The sequence below is a fragment of the Dama dama genome, chromosome 19, assembly GCF_033118175.1.
Source record: "Dama dama isolate Ldn47 chromosome 19, ASM3311817v1, whole genome shotgun sequence".
NCBI classification, from domain to species: domain Eukaryota; kingdom Metazoa; phylum Chordata; class Mammalia; order Artiodactyla; family Cervidae; genus Dama; species Dama dama.
In genome coordinates this window covers 97,377,223-97,401,453 of record NC_083699.1, presented here as the reverse complement: position 1 = coordinate 97,401,453, position 24,231 = coordinate 97,377,223, and positions in this window count along the sequence as shown.

Here is a 24,231-nt window from a genome sequence, read left to right as displayed (position 1 = left end):
AAAGTTGTCAAAAATATGAGGAGCATGAACCGTCTGAAAAATAGGAGGAGCATGAAGCGGTGTTGAAAAACATGAAGAGCCTGAAAAGGTGTGAAAAATATGAAGAGCTTCAAAACGTGTCAAAAATATGAGGAGCATGAAACGGTCTGAAAAATAGGAGGAGCATGAATCGGTATTCAAAAACATGAAGAGCCTGAAAAGATTTGAAAAATATGAAGAGCTTCAAAAGGTGTCAAAAATATGACGAGCATGAATCGGTCTGAAAAATAGGAGGAGAATGAAGTGGTGTAGAAAAACATGAAGACCCGGAAAATGAGTGAAAAATATGAAGAGCTTCAATAGGTTTCAAAAATATGAGGAGCATGAAACGGTTTGAAAAATAGGAAGAGCATGAAACGGTGTTAAAAAACATGAAGAGCTTCAAAAGGTGTGAAACATATGAAGAGCTTCAAAAGGTGTCAAAAATATGAGGATCATGAAACGGTCTGAACAATAGGAGGAGCATGAAGTTGTGTTGAAGAACATGTAGAAACTGAAAAGGTGTGAAAAATATGAAGAGCTTCAAAAATATGAAAAATATGAAAAGATTCAAATGGTGTGAAAAATATGAAGAGCTTCAAAAGATGTCAAAAATATGAGGAGCATGAAACAGTCTGAAAAACAGGAGGATCATGAAGCCGTGTTGAAAAACATCGGGAGCCGGAAAACGTGTGAAAAATATGAACAGCTTCAAAAGGTGTCAAAAATATGAGGAGCCTGAAACAGTCTGAAAGACAGGAGGATCATGAAGCCGTGTTGAAAAACATCGGGAGCCGGAAAACGTGTGAAAAATATGAACAGCTTCAAAAGGTGTGAAAAATATGAGGAGCATGAAACGGTCTGAAAAATACGAGGAGCATGAAGTGGTTTTAAAAAACATGAAGAGCTTCAAAAAGTGTGAAACATATGAAGAGCTTCAAAAGGTGTCAAAAATATGAGTAGCAAGAAACAGTCAGAAAAATAAGAGGAGCATGAAGGGGTGTTGAAAAACATGAAGAGCCAGAAAAGGTGTGAGAATTATGTAGAGCTTCAAAAGGTGTCAAAAATATGAGGAGCATGAAACGGTATGAAAACTAGGAGGAGCATGAAGCTGTGTAGAAAAACATGAAGAGCCTGAAAAGGTGTGAAAAATATGAAGAGCTTCAAAAATTGTGAAAAATATGAGGAGCATGAAAAGGTCTGAAAAATAGGAAGAGCATGAAGCGGTGTAGAAAAACATGAAGAGCCTTAAAAGGTGTGAAAAATATGAAGAGCTTCAAAAGGTGTCAAATATATGAGGAGCATGAAACGGTCTGAAAAATAGTAGGAACATGAAGCGGTGTTGAAATACATGAAGAGCCTGAAGACGTGAGAAAAACATGAAGAGCTTCAAAAGGTGTCAAAAATATGAGGAGCATGAAACGGTCTGAAAAATAGGAGGAGCATTAATCGGTGTTAAAAAACAGGATGTGCCTGAAAAGCTGTGAAATTATGACAAGCTTCAAAAGATGTGAAAAATATGAGGAGCATGAAACGGTCTGAAAAATAGGAGGAGGATAAAGCGGTGTTAAAAAACATGAAGAGCCTGAAATGTTGTGAAATATATGAAGAGCTTCAAAAGGTGTCAAAAATATCAGGAGCATGAAACGGTCTGAAATATCGGAGGAGCAAGAAACGGAGTTCAAAAACATGAAGAGCCTGAAAAGGTGTGAAAAATATGAAGAGCTTCAAAAGGTGTCGTATATATGAGGAGCATGAAACGGTCTGAAAAATAGGAGGAGCATGAAGTGGTATTCAAAAACATGAAGAGCCAGAAAAGGTGTGAAAAATACGAAGAGTTTCAAAAGTTGTCAAAAATATAAGGAGCATGAAACGGTCTGAAAAATAGGAGGAGCATGAAGCGGTATTCAAAAACATGAAGAGCCTGAAAAGCTGATAAATTATGTCAAGCTTCAAAAGGTGTGAAAAATATGAGGAGCAGGAAACGGTCTGAAAAATAGTAGGAGCATGAAGCGGTGATAAAGAACATGAAGAGCCTGAAAAGGTGTGAAATATATGAAGAGCTTCAAAAGGTGTCAAAAATATGAGGTGCATGAAACTGTTGAAAAATAGGAGGAGCATGAAACGGTGTTAAAAAACATGAAGAGCTTCAAAAGGTGTGAAAAATATGAAGAGCTTCAAAAGCTGTCAAAAATGAGATGAGCATGAAACGGTCTGAAAAAAAGCAGGAGCATGAAGCGTTGTTGAAAATCTTGAAGAGCTTGAAAAGGTGTGAAAAATATGAAGAGCTTCAAAAGTTTTCAAAAATATCAGGATCATGAAACGGTCTGAAAAATAGGAGCAACATGAAACGGTCTTAAAAATAGGAGGATTATGAAGCAGTGTTGAAAAACATGAAGAGCCTGAAAAGGTGTGAAAAATATGAAGAGCTTCAAAAGGTGTGAAAAATATGAAGAGCTTCACAACGTGTCAAAATATGAGGAACATGAAACGGTCTGAAAAATAGGAGGAGCAAGAAGCGGTGTTGAAAAACATGAAGAGCCTGAAAATGTGTGAAGAATATGAAGAGCTTCAAAAGGTGTGAAAAATATGAAGAGCTTCAAAAGCTGTCAAATGAGATGAGCATGAAACGGTCTGAAAAATAGCAGGAGCATGAAGCGGTGTTCAAAAATATGAAGAGCCTGAAAAGGGGTGAAATATATGAAGAGCTTCAAAAGGTGTCAATAATAAGACGTGCATGAAACAGTCTGAAAAATCGGAGGAGGATGAAACGGTCTGAAATATAGGAGGAGCATGAATCTGTGCTCAAATACATGAAGCGCCTGAGAAGGTGCGAAAAATATGAAGAGCTTCAAAAGGTGTGAAAAATATGAAGAGCTTCAAAACGTGTCAAAATATGAGGAACATGAAACGGTCTGAAAAATAAGAGGAGCATGAAATGGTGTTGAAAAACAGGAAGAGCCTGAAAATGCGAGAAAAATATGAAGAGCTTCAAAAGGTTTCAAAAATATGAGGAGCATGAAACTTTCTGAAAAAGAGGAGGAGCATGAACCGGTGTTGAAAAACATGAAGAGCCTGAAAAGGTGTGAAAAATATTAAGAGGTTTAAAAGGTGTCAAAAATATGAGGAGCATGAATGGTCTGAAAAATAGGAGGAGCATGAAACGGTCTGAAAAATAAGAAGAGCATGAAACGGTCTGAAAAATAGGAGGATCATGAAGCGGTGTTGAAAATCGTGAAGAGCCTGAAATGGTGTGAAAAATGTGAAGAGCTTCAACAGGTGTCAAAAACTTGAGGAGAATGAAACGGTCTGAAAAATAGGAGGAGCATGAAGCTGTGTTGAAAAACATGAAGAGCCTGAAAAGGTGTGTAAAATATGAAGAGCTTCAACAGGTGTCAAAAATATGAGGAGCATGAATGGTCTGAAAAATAGGAGGAGCATGAAGCGGTGTTCAAAAACATGAAGAGCCTGAAAAGGTGTGAAAAATATGAAGAGCTTCAAAAGGTGTCATATATATGAGGAGCATGAAACGGTCTGAAAAATAGGAGGAGCATGAAGCGGTATTCAAAAACATGAAGAGCCAGAAAAGGTGTGAAAAATATGAAGAGCATCAAAAGGTGTCAAAAATATAAGGAGCAGGAAACGGTCTGAAAAATAGGAGGAGCATGAAATGGTGATAAAGAACATGCAGAGCCTGAAAAGGTGTGAAGTATATGAAGAGCTTCAAAAGGTGTCAACAATATGAGGAGCATGAAACGGTCTGAAAAATAGGAGGAGCATGAAATGGTGTTAAAAAACATGAAGAGCTTCAAAAGGTGTGAAACATATAAAGAGCTTTAAATGGTGTCAAAAATATGAGGAGCAGGAAACTGTCTGAAAAATAGGAGGAGCATTAAGTGGTGTAGAAAAACATGAAGACCCTGAAAAGGTGTGAAAAATATGAAGATCTTCAAAAGGTGTCAAAATATGAGGAGCATGAAACTGTCTGAAATATAGGAGGAGCATGAAAAGGTGTTAAAAAACATGAAGAGCTTCAAAACGTGTGAAACATATGAGGAGCGGGAAACGATCAGAAAAATAGGAGGAGCATGAAACGGTGTTAAAAAACATGAAGAGCTTCAAAAGGTGTGAAACATATGAAGAGCTTCAAAAGGTGTCAAAAATATGAGGACCATGAAACGGTATGAAAAATAGGAGGAGCATGAAGCGGTGTTGAAAAACAAGAAGAGCCTGAAAAGGTGTGAAAAATATGAAGAGCTTCAAAAGGTGTGAAAAATATGAGGAGCATGAAACGGTCTGAAAAATAGGAGTAGCATGAAACGGTGTTGAAATACATGAAGAGCCTGAACAGGTGTGAAATATATGAAGAGCTTCAAATGGTTTCAAAAATATGAGGAGCATGTAACGGTCTGAAAATTACGAGGAGCATGAAGTTGTGTTGAAAAACATGAAAAACCTGAAAAGGAGTGAAAAATAGGAAGAGCTTCAAAAGGTGTCAAAAATATGAGGAGCATGAAACGGTCTGAAAAATAGGAGGAGCATGAAGCGGTGTAGAAAAACATGAAGAGCCTGAAAATGTGTGAAAAATATAGAGCTTCAAAAGGTGTCAAAAATATGAGGAGAATGAAACGGTCTGAAATATCGGAGGAGCAAGAAAAGGAGTTCAAAAACATGAAGAGCCTGAAAAGGTGTGAAAAATATGAAGAGCCTCAAAATGTGTCATATATATGAGGAGCATGAAACGGTCTGAAAAATAGGAGGAACATGAAGCGGTATTCAAAAACATGAAGAGCCTGAAAAGCTGTGAAATTATGTCAAGCTTCAAAAGGTGTGAAAAATATGAGGAGCAGGAAACGGTCTGAAAAATAGTAGGAGCATGAAGCGGTGTTAAAGAACATGAAGAGCCTGAAAAGGTGTGAAGTATATGAAGAGCTTCAAAAGGTGTCAAATATATGAGGGGCATGAAACGGTCTGAAAAATAGGAGGAGCATGAAACGGTGTTAAAAACATGAAGAGTTACAAAAGGTGTGAAACATATAAAGAGCTTCAAAAGGTGTCAAAAATATGAGGAGCAGGAAACGGTCTGAAAAATAGGAGGAGCATGAAGTGGTGTAGAAAAACATGAAGACCGTGAAAAGGTGTGAAAAATATGAAGAGCTTCAAAAGGTGTCAAAATATGAGGAGCATGAAACTGTCTGAAATATAGGAGGAGGATGGAAAGGTGTTAAAAAACATGAAGAGCTTCAAAAGGTGTGAAACATATGAGAAGCGGGAAACGATCAGAAAAATAGGAGGAGCATGAAGCCGGGTTGAAAAACATGAAGAGCCTGAAAACGTGTGAAAATTCTGAAGAGCTTCAAAAGGTGTGAAATATATGAAGAGCTTCAAAAGGTGTCAAAAATGAGATGAGCATGAAATGGTCTGAAAGATAGGAGGAGCATGAAGCGGTGTTGAAAAACATGAAAAGCCTGAAAAGGTGTGGAAAATATGAAGAGCTTCAAATGGTGTGAAATACATGAGGAGCTTGAAACGGTCTGAAAAATAGGAGGAGCATGAAATCTTGTTGAAAAACATGAAGAGCCTGAAAACGTGTGAAAATTATGAAGAGCTTCAAAAGGTGTGAAATATATGAAGAGCTTCAAAAGGTGTCAAAAATGAGATGAGCATGAAATGGTCTGAAAGATAGGAGGGGCATGAAGCGGTGTCGAAAAACATGAAGAGCCTGAAAAGGTGTGAGAAATATGAAGATCTTCAAAATGTGTCAAAAATATGAGGAGCATGAAACGGTCTGAAAAATAGGAGGAACATGAAACGGTCTGAAAAATAAGAAGAGCATGAAACGGTCTGAAAAATAGGAGGATCATGAAGCGGTGTTGAAAATCGTGAAGAGCCTGAAATGGTGTGAAAAATGTGAAGAGCTTCAACAGGTGTCAAAAACTTGAGGAGAATGAAACGGTCTGAAAAATAGGAGGAGCATGAAGCTGTGTTGAAAAACATGAAGAGCCTGAAAAGATGTGTAAAATATGAAGAGCTTCAAAAGGTGTAAAAAATGAGATGAGCATGAAACGGTCTGAAAAATAGGAGGAGCATGAACTGTTGCTGAAAACATGAAGAGCCTGAAAAGGTGTGAAAAATATGAAGAGCTTTAAAAGGTGTGAAAAATATGACGAGCATGAAACGGTCTGACAAATAGGAGGAGCATGAAGCTGTGTTCAAAAACATGAAGAGCCAGAAAAGATGTGAAAAATATGAAGAGCTTCAAAAAGTGTCAAAAATATGAGGAGCAAGAAACGGTCGGAAAATAGGAGGAGCATGAAATGATCTGAAAAATAGGAGGAGCAGGAAGCTGTGTTCAAAAACATGAAGAGCCTGAAAAGGTGTGAAAAATATGAAGAGCTTCAAAAGGTGTAAAAAACTTGAGCAGCATGAAACGGTCTGAAAAATAGGAGGAGCATGAAGTGGAACTGAAAAACATGAAGTGCCTGAAAAGGTGTCCAAAATATGAAGAGTTTCAAAAGGTGTAAAAATGAGATGAGCATGAAACGGTCTGAAAAATAGGAGGAGCATGAACTGGTGCTGAAAAACATGAAGAGCCTGAAAAGGTGTGAAAAATATGAAGAGCTTCAAAAGGTGTGAAAAATATGAGGAGCATGAAACGGTCTGAAAAATAGGAGGAGCATGAAGTGGTGTTCAAAAATATGAAGAGCCTGAAAAGGTGTGAAAAATATGAAGAGCTTCAAAAAGTGTCAAATATATGAGGAGAAAGAAACGGTCTGAAAAATAGGAGGAGCATGAAGTGGTGTTCAAAAACTTGAAGAGCCTGAAAAGGTGTGAAAAATGTGAAGAGCTTCAAAAGGTGTGAAAAATATGAAGAGCAGGGAACGGTCTGAAAAATAGGAGGAGGATAAAGCGATGTTCAAAAACATGAAGAGCCTGAAAAGGTGTGACAAATATTAAGAGCTTCAAAAGGTGTCAAAAATATGAGGAAAATGAAACGGTCTCAAAAATAGGAGGAGCATGAAGCGGTGTTCAAAAATATGGAGAGCCTGAAAAGGTATGAAAAATATGAAGAGCTTCAAAAGGTGTCAAAATTATGAGGAGCATTAAACGGTCTGAAAAATAGGAGGAGCATGAAGCTGTGTTCAACAACATGAAGAGCCTGAAAAGGTGCAAAAAATATGAAGAGCCTGAAAAGGTGTGAAAAATATGAAGAGCTTCAAAAGGTGTGAAAAATATAAAGAGCTTCAAAAGCTGTCAAATGAGATGAGCATGAAACGGTCTGAAAAATAGCAGGAGCATGAAGCGGTGTTCAAAAACATGAAGAGCCTGAAAAGGGGTGAAAAATGTGAAGAGCTTAAAAAGGTGTCAAAATTATGAGGAGCATTAAACGGTCTGAAAAATAAGAGGAGCATGAAGCTGTGTTCAACAACATGAAGAGCCTGAAAAGGTGCAAAAAATATGAAGAGCCTGAAAAGGTGTGAAAATTATGAAGAGCTTCAAAAGGAGTCAAAAATGAGATGAGCATGAAACGGTCTGAAAAATAGGAGGAGCATTAAGCGGTGTTGAAAATCATGAAGAGCTTGAAAAGGTGTGAAAAATATGAAGAGCTTCAAAAGGTGTAAAAAATGAGAGCAGCATGAAACGGTCTGAAAAATAGGAGGAGCATGAAACGGTCTGAAAAATAGGAAGAGCATGAAACGGACTGAAAAATAGGAGGATCATGAAGCGGTGTTGAAAATCGTGAAGAGCCTGAAATGGTGTGAAAAATGTGAAGAGCTTCAACAGGTGTCAAAAACTTGAGGAGAATGAAACGGTCTGAAAAATAGGAGGAGCATGAAGCTGTGTTGAAAAACATGAAGAGCCAGACAAAGTGTGAAAAATATGAAGAGCTTCAAAAAGTGTCAAAAATATGAGGAGCAAGAAACGGTCTGAAAAAGAGGAGTAGCATGAAACGATCTCAAAAATAGGAGGAGCATGAAGCTGTGTTGAAAACCATGAAGAGCCTGAAAAGGTGTGAAAAATATGAAGAGCTTCAAAAGGTGTAAAAAATGAGAGCAGCATGAAACGGTCTGAAAAATAGGAGGAGAATGAAGTGGAGCTGAAAAACATGAAGTGCCTGAAAAGGTGTGCAAAATATGAAGAGCTTCAAAAGGTGTAAAAAATGAGATGAGCATGAAACGGTCTGAAAAATAGGAGGAGCATGAACTGGTGCTGAAAAACATGAAGAGCCTGAAAAGGTGAGAAAAATATGAAGAGCTTTAATAGGTGTGAAAAATATGACGAGCATTTAACGGTCTGAAAAATTGGAGGAGCATGAAGCATTGTTGAAAATCTTGAAGAGCTTGAAAAGGTGTAAAAAATATGAAGAGCTTCAAAAGGTTTCAAAAATATGAGGATCATGAAACGGTCTGAAAAATAGGAGCAACATGAAACGGTCTGAAAAATAAGAGGAGCATGAAATTGTGTTGAAAAACAGGAAGAGCCTGAAAATGTGAGAAAAATATGAAGAGCTTCAAAAGGTGTGAAATACATGAGGAGCATGAAACTCTCTGAAAAATAGTAGGAGCATGAAGTGGTGTTAAAAAATATGAACAGCCTGAAAAGGTGTGAAAAATATGAAGAGCTTCAAAAGGTGTGAAAAATATGAGGAGCATGATATGGTCAGAAAATAGTAGGAGCATGAAGCGTTGTTCTAAAACCTGAAGAGCCTGAAAAGGTGTGAAATACATGAAGAGCTTCAAAATGTCTCAAAAATATGAGGAGTATGAAACGATCTGAAAAATAGGAGGAGCATGAAGCGGTGTTCAAAAAAATGAAGAGACTGAAAAGTTGTGAAAAATATGAAGAGCTTCAAAAATATTAAAAATATGAAGAGCTTCAAAAGGTGTGAAATATATGAAGAGCTTCAAAAGATGCCAAAAATTAGATGAGCATGAAACGGTCTGAAAAATAGGAGGAGAATGAAGTGGTGTTGAAAAACATGAAGAGCCTGTAAAGGTGTGAAATATATGAAGAGGTTCAAAAGTTGTGAAAAATATGAAGAACTTCAAAAGGTGTCAAAAATATGAAGAGCATGAAACGGTCTGAAAAATAGGAGGAGCATGAAGCGGTGTTGAAAAACAGGAAAAGTCTGAAAAAGTGTGAAAAATATGAAGAGTTTCAAAAGGTGTGAAAAATATGAAGAGCTTCAAAAGTTGTCAAAAATGAGATGAGCATGAAACGGTCTGAAAAATAGGAGGAGCATGAAGTGGTGTTGAAAAACATGAAGAGCCTGAAAAGGTGTGAAAAATATGAAGAGCTTCAAAAGGTGTGAAAAATATGAGGAGCATGATATGGTCGGAAAAATAGTAGGAGCATGAAGCGTTGTCCTAAAACCTGAAGAGCCTGAAAAGGTGTGAAATACATGAAGAGCTTCAGAAGGTCTCAAAAATATGAAGAGTTTGAAACGATCTGAAACATAGGAGGAGCATGAAGCGGTGTTCAAAAACATGAAGAGACTCAAAAGTTGTGAAAAATATGAAGAGCTTCAAAAATATTAAAAATATGAAGAGCTTCAAAAGTTGTGAAATATATGAAGAGCTTCAAAAGATGTCAAAAATTAGATGAGCATGAAACGGTCTGAAAAATAGGAGGAGCATGAAGTGGTGTTGAAAAACATGAAGAGACTTAAAAGGTGTGAAAAATATGAAGAGCTTCAATAGTTGTGAAAAATAGGAGGAGCATGAAGCATTGTTCAGGAAGATGAAAAGCGTGAAAATGCGTGAAAAATCTGAAGAGCTTCAAAATGTGTGAAAAATATGAGGAGTATGAAATGGTCTGAAAAATAGGAGGAGCATAAATTGGTGTTGAAAAACATGAAGAGCCTGAAAAGGTGTGAAAATTATGAAGAGCTTCAAAAGGTGTCAAAAATATTAGGAGCATGAAACGGTCTGAAAAATAGGAGGAGCATGAAGCGGTGTTCAAAAACATGAAGAGCCTGAAAAGGTGTGAAAATTATGAAAATCTTCAAAAGCTGTGAAATACATGAGGAGCATGTAAAGTTCTGAAAAATAGAAGGAGCATGAGGCGTTTTTGAAAAATATGAAGAGCCTGAAAAGGTGTGAAAAATATGCAGAGCTTCAAAAGGTGCCAAAATTATGAGGAGCATGAAACGGTCTGAAAAATAGGAGGAGCATGAAACGGTGTTAAAAAACATAAAGAGCCTGAAATTGTGTCAAAAATATGAAGAGCTTCAAAAGGTGTGAAAAATAGGAGGAGCTTGAAGCGGTGTTCATAAACATGAAAAGCCTGAGAAGGTGTGAAAAATATGAAGAGCTTCAAAAGGTGTGAAAAATATGAGGAGCATGAAGCGGTGTTCAAAAACATGAAAAGCCTGAGAAGGTGTGAAAAATATGAAGAGCTTCAAAAGGTGTCAAAAAAGAGATGAGCATGAAACGGTCTGAAAAATAGGAGGAGCATGAAACGGTGTTCAGAAACATGAAGAGGCTGAAATTGTGTCAAAAAAATGAAGAGTTTCAAAAGGTGTGAAATACATGAGGAGCATGAAACAGTCTGAAAAATAGGAGCATGAAGCGGTGTTCAAAAACCTGAAGAGCCTGAAAAGGTGTGAAAAATATGAAGAGCTTCAAAAGGTGTCAAAAATATGAGGAGCATGAAACCGTCTGAAAAATAGGAGGAGCATGAAAGGGTGTTCAAAAATATGAAGAGCTTGAAAAGGTGTGAAAAATATGAAGAGCTTCAAAACGTATCAAAATATGAGAAGCATTAAACGGTCTGAAAAATAGGAGGAGTAAGAAGCGGTGTTGAAAAACATAAAGAGCATGAAAATGTATGAAGAATATGAAGAGCTTCAAAAGGTGTGAAAAATATAAAGAGCTTCAAAAGGTGTCCAAAATGAGATGACCATGAAACGGTCTGAAAAATAGGAGGAGCAGGAAGTGGTTTGAAAAACATGAAGAGCCTGAAAAGGTGTGAAATATATGAAGAGCTTCAAAATGTGTCAAAAATATGAGGAGCATGAAACGGTCTGAAAAAGAGGAGGAGCATAAAGTGGTGTTGAAAAACATGAAGAGCCTGAAAATGTGTGAAGAATATGAAGAGCTTCAAAATGGGCGAAAAATATGAGGAGCATGAAACGGTCTGAAAAATAGGAGGAGCATGAAACGGTGTTGAAAAACATGAAGAGCCTGAAAAGGTGTGAAAAATATGAAGAGCTTCAAAATGTGTCAAAAATATGAAGAGCATGAAACGGTCTGAAAAATAGGAGGAGCTTGAAGCGGTGTTCAAAATATGAAGGGCCTGAAAAGGTGTGAATTAGATGAAGAGACTCAAAACGTGTCAAAAATATGAGGAGCATGAAACTGTCTGAAAAATAGGAGGAGCATGAAGTGGTGTTGAAAAACATGAAGAGACTGAAAACGTGTGAATAATATGAAGAGCTTCAAAAGGTTTGAAAAATATGAAGAGATTCAAAAGGTGTGAAAAATATGAAGAGCTTCAGAAGGTGTCAAAAATGAGATGAGCATGAAACGGTCTGAAAAATAGGAGGAGCATGACGGGGTTCAAAAACATGAAGAGCCTGAAAAGGTGTGAAAAATATGACAGCTTCAAAAGATGTGAAATACATGAGAAGCATGAAACGGTCTGAAAAATAGGAGGAACATAAAACGGTGTTCAAAAACATGAAGGGCCTGAAAAGGTGTGAAATATATGAAGATCCTCAAAACGTGTCAAAAATATGAGGAGCATGAAACGGTCTGAAAAATAGGAGGAGCATGAAACGGTATTCAAAACATGAAGAGCTTGAAAAGGTGTGAAAAATATGAGGAGCTTCAAAAGGTGTGAAATACATGAGGAACATGCAACGGTCTGAAAAATAGGAGGAGCATGAAACGGTATTCAAAACATGAAGAGCTTGAAAAGGTGTCAAAAATATGAAGAGCTTCAAAAGGTGTGAAAAATATGAGGAGCTTCACAAGTTGTCAAAAATATGAGGAGCATGAAACGGTCTGAAAAATAGGAGGAACATTAACTGGTGTTGAAAAACATGAAGAGCCTGAAAAGGTGTGAAAAATATGAAGAGCTTCAACAGGTGTCAAAAATATGAGGAGCATGAAACGTTCTGAAAAAAAGGAGGAGCATGAAACGGTATTCAAAACATGAAGAGCTTGAAAAGGTGTGAAAAATATGAAGAGCTTCAAAACCTGTCAAAAGTATGAGGAGCATGAAATGGTCTGAAAAGTAGGAGGAGCATGAAGCAGTGTTGAAAAACATGAAGAGCCTGAAAATGTGTGAAATATATGAAGAGCTTCAAAAGGTGTCAAAAATATCAGGAGAGAGAAACGGTGTTCAAAAACGTGAAGAGCCTGAAAAGATGTGAAAAATACGAAGAGATTCAAAAGATGTCAAAAATAGGAGGAGCCTGAAACGGTGTTGAAAAACATGAAGAGCATGAAAAGGTGTGAAAAATATGAAGAGCTTCAAAAGGTGTCAAAAATATGAGGAGCATGAAACGGTCTGAAATATAGGAGACGCATGAAGCGGTGTTGAAAAGCATGAAGAGCCTGAAAAGGTGTGAAAAATATGAAGAGCTTCAAAAGGTGTCAAAAATATGAGGAGTATGAAAAGGTCAGAAAAATAGGAGGAGCATGAAGCGGTGTTGAAAAACATGAAAGCCTGAAAAGGTGTGAAAAATATGAAGAGATTCAAAAGGTGTGAAAATTATGAAGAGCTTCAAAATGGTGAAAAATATGAGGAGCATGAAACGGTCTGAAAAATAGGAGGAGCATGAAGTGGTGTTGAAAAACATGAAGAGCCAGAAAATGTGTGAAATATATGAAGAGCTTCAAAAGTTGTCAAAAATATGAGGAGCATGAAACGGTCTGAAAAATAGGAGGAGCATGAAACAATGTTCAAAAACATGAAGAGCCTGAAAAGGTGTGAAAAATATGAAGAGCTCAAAAGGTGTGAAATACATGAGGAGAATGAAACGGTCTGAAAAATAGGAGGAGCATGAAGCGGTGTTGAAAAACATGAAAAGCCTGAAAAGGTGTGAAAAATATGAAGAGCTTCAAAAGGTGTGAAAATTATGAAGAGCTTCAAGGGGTGAAAAATATGAGGAGCATGAAACGGTCTGAAAAATAGGAGAAGCATGAAGCGGTGTTGAAAAACATGAACAGCCTGAAAAGGTGTGAAAAATATGAAGAGCTTCAAAAGGTGTGAAAAAATATGAGGTGCATAAAACGGTCTGAAAAATAGGAGGAGCATGATGCTTTGTTGAAAAACATGAAGAGCCTGAAAAGGTGGGAAATATATGAAGAGCTTCAAAAGGTGTCAAAAATATGAGGAGCATGAAACGGTCTGAAAAATAGGAGGAGCATGAAGTGGTGTTGAAAAACATGAAGAGCCAGAAAAGGTGTGAAATATATGAAGAGCTTCAAAAGTTGTCAAAAATATGAGGAGCATGAAACGGTCTGAAAAATAGGAGGAGCATGAAACAGTGTTCAAAAACATGAAGAGCCTGAAAAGGTGTGAAAAATATGAAGAGCTTCAAAAGGTTTAAAAAATATGAAGAGCTTCAAAAGCTGTGAAATAGATGAGGAGCATGAAACGGTCTGAAAAATAGGAGGAGCATGAAGCGGTGTTCCAAAACATGAAGAGCCTGAAAAGGTGTGAAATATATGAAGAGATTCAAAAGTTGTCAAAAATATGAGGAGCATGAAACGCTAAGAAAAATAGGAGGATCATGAAGCGGTGTTGAAAAACATGAAAAGCCTGAAAAGGTGTGAAAAATATGAAGTGTTTCAAACGGTGTCAAAAATATGAGGAGCATGAAACTCTCTGAAAAACAGGAAGAGCATGAAACCGTGTTCAAAAACATGAAGAGCTTGAAAAGGTGTGAAAAATATGAAGAGCTTCAAAAGGTGTGAAGTACATGAGGAGCATAAAACGGTCTGAAAAATAGGAGGAGCATGAAGTGCTGTTGAAAAACATGAAGAGCCTGTAAAGGTGTGAAAAATATGAAGAGTTTCAAAAGGTGTGAAAAATATGAGGAGCATGAAGCGGTCAGTAAAATAGGAGGAGCATGAAGCGGTGTTGAGAAACATGGAGAGCCTGAAAAGGTGTGAAAAATATGAAGAGCTTCAAAAGGTGTGAAATACATGAGGAGCGTGAAACGGTCTGAAAAATAGGAGGAGCATGAAACGGTGTTCAAAAACCTGAAGAGAATGAAAAGGTGTGAAAAATATGAAGAGCTTCAAAAGTTGTCAAAAAGATGAGGAGGATTAAACGGTCTGAAAAATAGGAGGAGCATGAAGCGGTGTTGAAAAACATGAAGAGCCTGAAAAGGTGTGAAGTACATGAAGAGCTTCAAAAGTTGTCAAAAATATGAGGAGCATGAAAATGTATTAAAAATGGGAGGAGCATGAAGTGGTGTTGAAAAACATGAAGAGCCTGAAAAGCTGTGAAAAATATGAAGAGCATCAAAACCTGTCAAAATATGAGGAGCATAAAACGGTGTTCAAAATCATGAAACGCTTGAAAAGGTGTGCAATATATGAACAGCTTCAAAAGGTGTCAAAAATAGGAGGAGCATGAAGCGGTGTAGAAAAACATGAAGACCCTAAAAAGGTGTGAAAAATATGAAGACCTTCAAATCGTGTCAAAAATATGAGGAGCATGAAACGGTCTGAAAATTGGAGGAGCATGAAGCAGTGTTGAAAAACATGAAGACCCTGAAAAGGTGTGAAAAATATGAAGAGCTTCAAAATGTGTCAAAAATATGAGGAGCATGAAACGGTCTGAAAAATAGGAGGAGAATGAAACGGTGTTCAAAAACATGAAGAGCCTGAAAAGGTGTGAAAAATATGAAGAGCTTCAAAAGGTGTCAAAAATAGGAGGAGCATGAAACGGTCTGAAAAATAGGAGCAGCATGAAGTGGTGTAAAAAACATGAAGAGCCTGAAAACGTTTGAAAGATATGAAGACCTTCAAAAGGTGTCAAAAATATGAGGAGCATGAAACGGTCTGAAAAATAGGAGCAGCATGAAGCGGTGTAATAAACATGAAGAGCCTGAAAAGGTGTGAAAAATATGAAGAGCTTCAAAAGGTGTGAAAAAAATGAAGAGCTTCAAAACGTGTCAAAAATATGAGGAGCATGAAACGTTCTGATAAATAGGAGGAGCAAGAAGCGGTGTTGAAAAACATTAAGAGCCTGAAAACGTTTGAAAAATATGAAGAGCTTCAAAAGGTGTGGAAAATATGAAGAGCTTCAAAATGTGTCAAAAGCGAGATGAGTATGAAACGGTCTGAAAAATAGGAGGAACATGAAATGGTGTTGAAAAACATGAAGAGCCTGAAAATGTGTGAAATATATGAAGAGCTTCAAAATGTGTCAGAAATGAGAGAAGCATGAAACGGTCTGAAAAATAGGATGAGCAAGAAGGGGTGTTGAAAAACATGAAGAGCCTGAAAACGTTTGAGAAATATGAAGAGCTTCAAAAGGTGTGAAAAATATGAAGAGCTTCAAAAGTTGTTAAAAATGAGATGAGCATGACACAGTTTGAAAAATAGGAGGAGCATGAAACCGTGTTCAAAAACATGAAGAGCCTAAAAAGGTTGAAAAATATGAAGAGCTTCAAAAGGTGTGAAATACATGAGGAGCATGAAACGGTCTGAAAAATAGGAGGAGCATGAAGCTGTGTTCAAAAACATGAGAGCTTGAAAAGGTGTGAAAAAAATGAAGAGCTTTAAAAGGTGTGAAAAATACGAGGAGCATAAAACGGTCTAAAAAATAGTAGGAGCATGAAGCGGCGTTGAAAAACATGAAGAGCCTGAAAACGTGTGAAAAATATGAAGAGCTTTCAAAGGTGTCAAAAATGAGATGCGCAGGAAACGGTCTGAAAAATAGGAGGAGCATGAAGCGGTGTTCAAAAACATGAAGAGCCTGAAAAGGTGTGAAAAATATGAAGAGCTTCAAAAGGTTTCAAAAATATGAGGAGCATGAAACGGTCTGAAAAGTAGGAGGAGCAAGAAGTGGTTGTCAAAAACATGAAGAGCCTGAAAAGGTGTGAAAAATATGAAGAGCTTCAAAAGGTGTCAAAAATATGAGGAGCATGAAACGGTCTGAAAAATAGGAGGAGCATGTAGTGGTGTTCAAAAACATGAAGAGCCTTAAAAGGTGTGAAAAATATGAAGAGCTTTAAAGGTGTGAAAATTATGAGGAGCATGAAACCGTCTGAAAAATATGAGGAGCATGACACGGTGTTGAAAAACATGAAGAGCCTTAAAATGTGAGAAAAATATGAAGAGATTTAAAGGTGTGAAAAATATGAGGAGCATGAAACCATCAGAAAAATAGGAGGAGCATGACACGGTGTTGAAAAATATGAAGAGCATGAAAAGGTGTGAAAAATAGGAAGAGATTCAAAAGCTGTCAAAAATATGAGGAGCCTGAAACGTTCTGAAAAATAGCAGAAGCATGAAGTGGTGTTGAAAAAGACGAAGAGCCTGAAAAGGTGTGAAAAATATGAAGAGCTTCAAAAGGAGTCAAAAATATGAGGAGCATGAAAAGGTCTGAAAAATAGGAGGAGCATGAAGCGGTGTTCAAAAACATGAAGAGCCTGAAATGATGTGAAAAATATGAAGAGCTTCAAAAGATGTCAAAAGTATGAGGAGCATGAAACGGTCTGAAAAATAGGAGGAGAATGAAACGGTGTTCAAAAATATGAAGAGCCTGAAAAGGTGTGAAAAATTTAAAGAGCTTCACAAGGTGTCAAATACATGAGGTGCATGAAACGGTATGAAAAATAGGAGGAGCAAGAAGCGGTGTTTAAAAACATCAAGAGTCTGAAAAGGTGTGAAAAATATGAAGAGCTTCAAAACTTGAGAAATACATGAGGAGCATGAAACGGGCTGAAAAATAGGAGAAGCATGAAGTGGTGTGGAAAAACATGAAGAGCCTGAAAAGGTGTGAAAAATATGAAGAGCTTCAAAACTTGAGAAATACATGAGGAGCATGAAACTCTCTGAAAAATATAAGGAGCATGAAGTGGTGTTCAAAAACATGAAGAGCCTGAAAAGGTGTGAAAATATGAAGAGCTTCAAAAGGTGTGAAAAATATGAAGAGCTTCAAAAGGTGTCAAAAATTAGATGAGTATGAAACGGTCTGAAAATTTGGAGGAGCAAGAAGTAGTGTTGAAAAAAGTGAAGAGCCTGAAAAGGTGTGAAAAATATGAAAAGCTTCAAAAGGGGTCAAAAATATGAGAAGCATGAAACGGTCTAAAAAATAGGAGGAGCATGAAGCGGTGTTGAAAAACATGAGGAGGCAGAGAACTTGTGAAAAATATGAAGAGCTTCAAAAGGTGTCAAAAATGAGATGAGCATGAAACGGTCTGAAAAATAGGAGGAGCATGAAGCGGTGATCAAAAACATGAAGAGCCTGAAAAGGTGTGAAAAATATGAAGAGCTTCAAAAGGTGTCAAAAATATGAGGAGCATGAAACGGTCTGAAACATAGGAGGAGCAAGAAACGGTGATCAAAAACATGAACAGCCTGAAAAGGTGTGAAAAATATGACGAGCTTCAAAAGGTGTGAAAAACATGAGGAGCATGAAACGGGCTGAAAAATAGGAGAAGCATGAAGTGGTGTTGAAAAATATGAAGAGCCTGAAAAAGTGTGAAAAATGTGAAGAGCTTCAGAAGGTGTGAAAAATATGAAGAGCTTCAACAGGGGTCAAAAATTAGATGAGCATGAAACAGGCCGAAAAATTGGAGGAGCAAGAAGTAATGTTGAAAAAAATGAAGAGCCTGAAAAGGTGTGAAAAATATGAAGAGCTTCAAAAGGTGTCAAAAATATGAGGAGCATGAAACGGTCTGAAAAATAGGAGGAGCATGTAGTGGTGTTCAAAAACATGAAGAGCCTTAAAAGGTGTGAAAAATATGAAGAGCTTTAAAGGTGTGAAAATTATGAGGAGCATGAAACCGTCTGAAAAATATGAGGAGCATGACACGGTGTTGAAAAACATGAAGAGCCTTAAAATGTGAGAAAAATATGAAGAGATTTAAAGGTGTGAAAAATATGAGGAGCATGAAACCATCAGAAAAATAGGAGGAGCATGACACGGTGTTGAAAAATATGAAGAGCATGAAAAGGTGTGAAAAATAGGAAGAGATTCAAAAGCTGTCAAAAATATGAGGAGCCTGAAACGTTCTGAAAAATAGCAGAAGCATGAAGTGGTGTTGAAAAAGACGAAGAGCCTGAAAAGGTGTGAAAAATATGAAGAGCTTCAAAAGGAGTCAAAAATATGAGGAGCATGAAAAGGTCTGAAAAATAGGAGGAGCATGAAGCGGTGTTCAAAAACATGAAGAGCCTGAAATGATGTGAAAAATATGAAGAGCTTCAAAAGATGTCAAAAGTATGAGGAGCATGAAACGGTCTGAAAAATAGGAGGAGAATGAAACGGTGTTCAAAAATATGAAGAGCCTGAAAAGGTGTGAAAAATTTAAAGAGCTTCACAAGGTGTCAAATACATGAGGTGCATGAAACGGTATGAAAAATAGGAGGAGCAAGAAGCGGTGTTTAAAAACATCAAGAGTCTGAAAAGGTGTGAAAAATATGAAGAGCTTCAAAACTTGAGAAATACATGAGGAGCATGAAACGGGCTGAAAAATAGGAGAAGCATGAAGTGGTGTGGAAAAACATGAAGAGCCTGAAAAGGTGTGAAAAATATGAAGAGCTTCAAAACTTGAGAAATACATGAGGAGCATGAAACTCTCTGAAAAATATAAGGAGCATGAAGTGGTGTTCAAAAACATGAAGAGCCTGAAAAGGTGTGAAAATATGAAGAGCTTCAAAAGGTGTGAAAAATATGAAGAGCTTCAAAAGGTGTCAAAAATTAGATGAGTATGAAACGGTCTGAAAATTTGGAGGAGCAAGAAGTAGTGTTGAAAAAAGTGAAGAGCCTGAAAAGGTGTGAAAAATATGAAAAGCTTCAAAAGGGGTCAAAAATATGAGAAGCATGAAACGGTCTAAAAAATAGGAGGAGCATGAAGCGGTGTTGAAAAACATGAGGAGGCAGAGAACTTGTGAAAAATATGAAGAGCTTCAAAAGGTGTCAAAAATGAGATGAGCATGAAACGGTCTGAAAAATAGGAGGAGCATGAAGCGGTGATCAAAAACATGAAGAGCCTGAAAAGGTGTGAAAAATATGAAGAGCTTCAAAAGGTGTCAAAAATATGAGGAGCATGAAACGGTCTGAAACATAGGAGGAGCAAGAAACGGTGATCAAAAACATGAACAGCCTGAAAAGGTGTGAAAAATATGACGAGCTTCAAAAGGTGTGAAAAACATGAGGAGCATGAAACGGGCTGAAAAATAGGAGAAGCATGAAGTGGTGTTGAAAAATATGAAGAGCCTGAAAAAGTGTGAAAAATGTGAAGAGCTTCAGAAGGTGTGAAAAATATGAAGAGCTTCAACAGGGGTCAAAAATTAGATGAGCATGAAACAGGCCGAAAAATTGGAGGAGCAAGAAGTAATGTTGAAAAAAATGAAGAGCCTGAAAAGGTGTGAAAAATATGAAAAGCTTCAAAAGGTGTCAAAAATATGAGGAGGATGAAACGGGCTGAAAAATAGGTGGAGCATGAAGCAGTGTTGAAAAATATGAAGAGCCTGAAAAGATGTGCAAAATATGAAGAGCTTCAAAAGGTGTGAAATATATAAAGAGCTTCAAAAGGTGTCAAAAATGAGATGAGCATGAAACGGTCTGAAAAATAGGAGGAGCATGAAACGGTGATCAAAAGCATGAAGAGCCTGAAAAGGTGTGAAAAATATGAAGAGATTCAAAAGGTGTGAAATAAATGAGGAGCATGAAACGGGCTGAAAAATAGGAGAAGCATGAAGGGGTGTGGAAAAACATGAAGAGCCTGAAAAGGTTTGAAAAATATGAAGAGCTTCAAACGGTGTGAAATACATGAGGAGCATGAAACTTTCTGAAAAATAGAAATAGCATGAAGCGGTGTTGAAAAACATGAAGAGCCTGAAAACGTGTGAAAATATGAAGAGCTTCAAAAATATGAAAAATATGAAGAGCTTCAAAAGGTGTGAAAAATTTGAAGAGCTTCAAAAGGTGTAAAAATGAGATGAGCATGAAACGGTGTGAAAAATAGGAGGAGCATGATGTGGTGTTGAAAAAAATTGAAAAGCCTGGAAAGGTGTGAAAAATATTCAGAGCTTCAAAATGTGTCAAATATATGAGGAGCATGAAACGGTCTGAAAAATAGGAGGAGCATGAAACATTGATCAAAAACATGAAGAGCCTGAAAAGGTGTGAAAAATATGAACATCAACAAAAGGTGTGAAATACATGATGAGCTTGAAACGGGTTGAAAAATAGGAGAAGCATGAAGTGGTGTGGAAAAACATGAAGAGCCTGAAAAGGTGTGAAAAATATGAAGAGTTTCAAAAGGTGTGAAATACATGAGGAGCATGAAACTCTCTGAAAAATAGGAGGAGCATGAAGCGGTGCTCAAAAACATGAAGAGCCTGAAAAGTTGTGAAAAATATGAAGAGCTTCAAAAGATGTCAAAAATATGAAGAGGATGAAACGGTCTGAATAATAGGAGGAGCATGAAGCGGTGTTGAAAAATATGAAGAGCCTGAAAACGTGTGAAAAAATATGAAGAGCTTCAAAAGGTGTGAAGAATATGAAGAGCTTCAAAAGGTGTCAAATATGAGATGAGCATGAAACGGTCTGAAAAAAAGGAGGAGCATGAAGTGGTGTTGAAAAAAAAAGAAGAGCCTGAAAATGTGTGAAATATATGAAGAGCTTCAAAAGGTGTCAAAAATGAGATGAGCATGAAACGGTCTGAAAAATAGGAGGAGCATGAAACGGTGATCAAAAGCATGAAGAGCCTGAAAAGGTGTGAAAAATATGAAGAGATTCAAAAGGTGTGAAATAAATGAGGAGCATGAAACGGGCTGAAAAATAGGAGAAGCATGAAGGGGTGTGGAAAAACATGAAGAGCCTGAAAAGGTTTGAAAAATATGAAGAGCTTCAAACGGTGTGAAATACATGAGGAGCATGAAACTTTCTGAAAAATAGAAATAGCATGAAGCGGTGTTGAAAAACATGAAGAGCCTGAAAACGTGTGAAAATATGAAGAGCTTCAAAAATATGAAAAATATGAAGAGCTTCAAAAGGTGTGAAAAATTTGAAGAGCTTCAAAAGGTGTAAAAATGAGATGAGCATGAAACGGTGTGAAAAATAGGAGGAGCATGATGTGGTGTTGAAAAAAATTGAAAAGCCTGGAAAGGTGTGAAAAATATTCAGAGCTTCAAAATGTGTCAAATATATGAGGAGCATGAAACGGTCTGAAAAATAGGAGGAGCATGAAACATTGATCAAAAACATGAAGAGCCTGAAAAGGTGTGAAAAATATGAACATCAACAAAAGGTGTGAAATACATGATGAGCTTGAAACGGGTTGAAAAATAGGAGAAGCATGAAGTGGTGTGGAAAAACATGAAGAGCCTGAAAAGGTGTGAAAAATATGAAGAGTTTCAAAAGGTGTGAAATACATGAGGAGCATGAAACTCTCTGAAAAATAGGAGGAGCATGAAGCGGTGCTCAAAAACATGAAGAGCCTGAAAAGTTGTGAAAAATATGAAGAGCTTCAAAAGATGTCAAAAATATGAAGAGGATGAAACGGTCTGAATAATAGGAGGAGCATGAAGCGGTGTTGAAAAATATGAAGAGCCTGAAAACGTGTGAAAAAATATGAAGAGCTTCAAAAGGTGTGAAGAATATGAAGAGCTTCAAAAGGTGTCAAATATGAGATGAGCATGAAACGGTCTGAAAAAAAGGAGGAGCATGAAGTGGTGTTGAAAAAAAAAGAAGAGCCTGAAAATGTGTGAAATATATGAAGAGCTTCAAAAGGTGTCAAAAATATGAGGAGCATGAAACGGTCTGAAATATAGGAGGAGCATGAAGCGGTGTTGAAAAACATGAAGAGCGTGAAAAGGTGTAAAAAATATGAAGAGCTTCAAAAGGTGTCAAAAATATGAGGAGCATGAAACAGTCTGAATAATAGGAGGAGCATGAAGCGCTGTTGAAAAACATGAAGAGCCTGAAAAGGTGTGAAACATATGAAGAGCTTCTAAAGGTGTCAAAAATATGAGGAGCTTGAAACGATCTGAAAAATAGGAGGAGCATGAAGCGGTGTTCAAAAACCTGAAGAGCCTGAAAAGGTGTGAAAATTATGAAGAGCTTCAAAAGATGTGAAAATTATGAGGAGCATGAAACGATCTGAAAAATAGGAGGTGCATGAAACATTGATCAAAAACATGAAGAGCCTGAAAAGGTGTGAAAAATATGAAGAGCTTCAAAAGGTGTGAAATACATGTTGAGCATGAAACGGGTTGAAAAATAGGAGAAGCATGAAGTGGTGTGTAAAAACTTGAAGAGCCTGAAAAGGTGTGAAAAATATGAAGCGCTTCAAAAGGTGTGAAATACATGAGGAGCATAAAACTCTCTGAAAAATAGGAGGAGCATGAAGGGGTGCTCAAAAACATGAAGAGCCTGAAAAGTTGTGAAAAATATGAAGAGCTTCAAAAGGTGTCAAAAATATGAAGAGCATAAAACTGTCTGAAAAAATAGGAGGAGCGTGAAGCAGAGTTCAAATACATGAAGAGCCTGAAATGCTGTGAAAAATATGAAGAGCTTCAAAAGGTGTCAATAATATGAGGAGCATGAAAAGGTCTGAAAAATAGGACGAGCATGAAGGGGTGTTGAAAAACATGAAGAGCGTGAAAAGGTGTGAAAAATATGAAGAGCTTCAAAAGATGTGAAAAATATGAAGAGTTTCAAAAGGTGTCAAAAATATGAGGAGCATGAAACGGTCTGATATATAGGAGGAGCATGAAGCGGTGTTGAAAAACATGAAGAGCGTGAAAAGGTGTGAAAAATATGAAGAGCTTCTAAAGGTGTCAAAACTATGAGGAGCATGAAACGGTCTGAAAAATAGGAAGGAGCATGAAGCGGTGTTCAAAAACCTGAAGAGCCTGAAAAGGTGTGAAAAATATGAAAAGCTTCAAAAGGTGTCAAAAATATGAGGAGCATGAAAAGGTCTGCAAAAAGGAGGAGCATGAATTAGTGTTGAAAAACTTGAAGAGCCTGAAAAGGTGTGAAAAATATGAAAAGCTTCAAAATCTGTCAAAAATATGAGGAACATGAAACAGTCTGAAAAATGGAGGTGCATGAAGCGGTGTTCAAAAACATGACGAGCCTGAAAACCTGTGAAAAATATGAAGAGCTTCAAAAGGTGTGAAATAGATGAGGCACATGAAACTCTCTGAAAATTAGGAGGAGCAAGAAGCAGTGTTGAAAAACATGAAGAGCCTGAAAACGTGTGAAAAATATGAAGACCTGCAAAAGGTGTAAAATACATGAGGCGCATGAAACTCTCCGAAAATTAGGAGGAGCAAGAAGCAGTGTTCAACAACATGAAGAGCCTGAAAACTTGTGAAAAATATGAAGAGCTTCAAAAGGGGTAAAAAATATGAAGAACATGAAACCGTCTGAAAAATAGGAGAAGCATGAGGTGGTGTTGAAAAACATGAAGAGCCTGAAAAGGTGTGAAAAATATGAAGAGCTTTAAAAGGTGTGAAAAATATGAAGAGCTTCAAAAGGTGTGAAATATATGAAGAGCTTCAAAATGTGTCAAAAATATGAGGAGCATGAAACGGTCTGAAAAATAGGAGGAGCATGAAGCGGTGTTGAAAAACATGAAGAGCCTGAAAAGGTGTGAAAAATATGAAGAGCTTCTGAAATGTGAAAAATATGAAGAACTTCAAAAGGTGTGAAATAGATGAGGCACATGAAACTCTCTGAAAATTAGGAGGAGCATGAAGCGGTGTTTAAAAACATGAAGAGGCTGAAAAGTTGTGAAAAATATGAAGAGCTTCAAAAGGTGTCAAAAATATAAGGAGCATGAAACGGTATGAAAAATAGGAGGACCATGAAGCGGTGTTGAAAAACATGAAGAGCCTGAAAAGGTGTGAAAAATATGAAGAGCTTCAAAAGGTGTGAAAAATATGAAGAGCATCAAAACCTGTCAAAATATGAGGAGCATAAAACGGTGTTCAAAATCATGAAACGCTTGAAAAGGTGTGCAATATATGAACAGCTTCAAAAGGTGTCAAAAATAGGAGGAGCATGAAG